Source organism: Plectrocnemia conspersa, unplaced genomic scaffold (assembly GCF_051122295.1).
Source record: "Plectrocnemia conspersa isolate PC_06_02 unplaced genomic scaffold, ASM5112229v1 ptg000013l, whole genome shotgun sequence".
In the NCBI taxonomy this organism is placed as follows: Eukaryota; Metazoa; Arthropoda; class Insecta; order Trichoptera; family Polycentropodidae; genus Plectrocnemia; species Plectrocnemia conspersa.
The window spans coordinates 23,372,540-23,376,200 of NW_028277177.1; positions in this window are offsets into that span (position 1 = coordinate 23,372,540).

The window sequence follows — 3,661 nt, forward strand, 5'->3', positions numbered from 1 at the left end:
CATATTTCAAACACGTCAAGAGCAGCACTTCTGCAACAAACGTAATACTCTAATGAGATTATATCTCACGTCTTAGAAACCCTTTATGAGCCTGATTTTGCGCTTAACCTGAAGCGAGGATCGTTTTCCGCAATTATAACAATGATGCCGAATACCGTCGAGCACAATAGACACGCGAACTACTACAAATAATACTTTATGTTGAATGTAATTTGCTTTTATACATTACCCACAATAATTTGGTTAAACACTACAAAATTATAATATAATAAATAAAAACAATGGAGAACATTGCAATTTTCTACAAAATATGAGCTTTATTATAATGATAATTCGTAGTTTATCTTTCGTATTTATTAATATTTTAATAAGTAGCTTTAGTTTGTTGCTAAAATGCAAAATTTAAAGCACATCGATAATGGAATCGCACTTTGAATTACATCATATTCAATTTATCTATTATTTTCGTACTTTTATACAAATAATAAATTAATATAGCATTCGTAAATATTGTAAATGAATATCAAATTTCATTATTACATCCACAAAATTATTTATGCATAACTCAAACGATCATAAACCAATGTTCGCTGTATGTAGAATAATAACTTTGTAGTATTTTACATAGTTTCAAATATATATTTATTGTCAAGTTGTATGATTGGAAACGGTCTGAGTACTCTATGACTAATTCTAACGTTCCAAAAAAGTAATGGTATAACAAGCGGCTGATAAAAAAAATATGCTAGGCATTTTAATAGAGCCTTTATAATACGAAGCGCTCTCCCGGTCGACATATTGAGTTGTCTCCCCTCGAACCCGCGTCAAAGGGTCGCGATTCGCCTAATGCTTCACCCCCGGGGGTAGTGACACGGTGCAAATTAATTAAAACCAACCCCCTGAGGTCTGCTGAGGGCGAAAAGGAATTTCTGTGCCAGACTCGAACGTGAACGGACATCGAGCAAGAAAAGCTGGAAACTTTCCGCGATGACTTCTTCGATCTCCCTAAAAATATTCGAAACCAAAAGAATTTTTCGTCTCTTACGACTTTTCAGCGATAAGGAAAAAAAAATATTTATCTTCCCTTTTCACCCTTAATGCCAGAATAAATAAAACCCACGGATAACCTTACGTCTGTGAGCGTAGGTCTTTACATACATATATACTACATACATATGTATGCACACGGGATTAAAGAATATTCATTATTGTTATTTTATTCATATTGTGAAAGTTCAAACATGTTTGAAGGTGAGTAACAACGGAAGGGACTCTGTTTATAAATATTCCGGAAAATTTCCCTTCGCTACACTGCTTTCATTTCCGCTGGACGCTTCATTAAATATGCAATAGTGTTTACTGAATCAAAAATGCTCGTGAAATACGCGGAACAGAATAATAAAAAATACTGGAATTTCAGGACGAGGATCCCACTACTTTGATATTCGTTATTATTTATACGAGATGTAAATTTTAATGCGGTTTTCAAATACGATGACGAAGGCATAATATTTTCACTATTTTTTCCCTTCAAATAAATTTAATACTGCCAAATTTAGGTATAAATCCTTACATACATTTATTTAAGCTACATACGCTTATGAATAAATGATATAATATTTATATAAAAATATAAAATTTATAAAAAAAACCCCGAAAATTTTCAATAAAAATAGAAATTAAATATATATATTTTTACGATTTGCTTTAATACAAAAAAATAAATTTAAAAAAAAATTATGTCTGATGTAACTGAATATCCTGCATTTGGCTATTCCAAAAGAGAAATGATTGCACAGAAAAAAAATTGCCACATCGGATTAAAAATAAATAAAAATAAACTCGTAGATATTTTGGCTGTCGATTATTCTAGGTATGCAATAATATATTTATAATTTTTGTAATATGTCGTCTATTAGATAACATAGAAGAAACTACACATTTATAAGCTGTCCATTGGCTGATATATAATATATAGCTTTCCCACTGCGACAGCGCCGATTTGATCGACATTAACTTTCAATCCTCATACATACTAAGGATATATTACACGTTAACGTTTAAAATGTACCTGGTTAATTTAAAATTGTCAAATCTAACAAATATGTGCAATAAATCAGAAGCAATGATTATTTTTATGTATTGTAAAAGGACAAACTCACCTTTTGGCCTCGGAGTCCGTCGACGGGAATTCAAAATTTGAAGATTTCATTACGAAGATTGTTGTATGGTTGTTATCTAGTTTAATCAATGTATTCTTATAATCCTTACACACGTATATATATTTAATTTTTATAATTATAACATACCTAGTTAATTTGCAATCCGATTATTTATATTCAGTCAAATCGAACAACGCACATGCCAAAATAATAAAAATTATTGTCGCGTAGCAAAATTATTTACAACTGTTGTCACGTTACTGTCGGCCATCTTGTTTTGTATTCGAATGCTTACTTTTCATTGGTCGACAACAAGAGAATTCATTAACGGAGCTATTTTGAATTTTATTAATTATGTTTAAATATATTTCCTTTAACACTTTTCTATTATTAAATTTGGTTTATTTATTTTACATATTTATTATATATTATTTGGATTTTGTGGATTTTTTCATATTAATACAGAGACATTCAATATTAAAAAAATTAATATTAAATATTTTTTGTTATATTAGTTTTGTACTCTTTAATTTATTGGTGTTATTTTGTATAGAAATCATTCACAAAAATTTAAATTTAAAAATAAATATTTTAATAATGTAATGTTTTTTATATCTTTAGTTATATATGTATATATTACAAATATATTATAAGTAAATATATAACTATCTGGGGTACCTCAAAACAGTGAAAGATCGACAATTAAATACCTATTATACAATTAAAATATGTTGATAAATTGTATCGTAAATAGTTTTGTCTGGACCACCCCAAATTGTTGCGACGGAATAATTTATGTGTGTCGATGTTATACAAATACAAATGCTATCCGTGGTGGCTATCTATAAGACAGTATCCATTAACAGTTTCAAAAGCAGTTGGCAAATTATACCGATTTTAAATCTAATAAAAGTCTAACAATACATTTAGTAGACGATAATAAAAAAAACATTTACGCCCCGATTAATCGAGATTGATCAGACGATTAAAAACTGAAAGAAGCGTGAGACATTCCCTTAATTTTTTTATTTTTTATTAACGTATGAATTAGAAATAACTCATTCTGCAGTTACAATTTGATACATTAAAATTATAAATATAATACGTATACATTTAGAAAAATATAATAAATACTATTAAAATATTTATTAGTTAATTAAAAAAAAAATAAGAATTACAGTAAAATGAAAACAAAACTAACAAATATATGTATTATTTATCAACCTAATTTTATTTTATTAAAGTTGCCTGAATTTATTAAAAATATATTTTTTATTTTTTTGTAATTATTCCTAATTGATTTTAGTATAGCAATAAAGGTTTTAAATGTGATATATTTTTACGAATTTGTGTCAAATAATAGGCAGATCTAATTAAGATTTGTGTAACACCGATCCATTTTATTCAGAAGCTTAAATCAGCTACTTCGTCCAAAACAATCACTTCGTTTCCAACTGGAATAAACAAACGTTTTGCTGAAGTTGCACCCAGTTACAGCT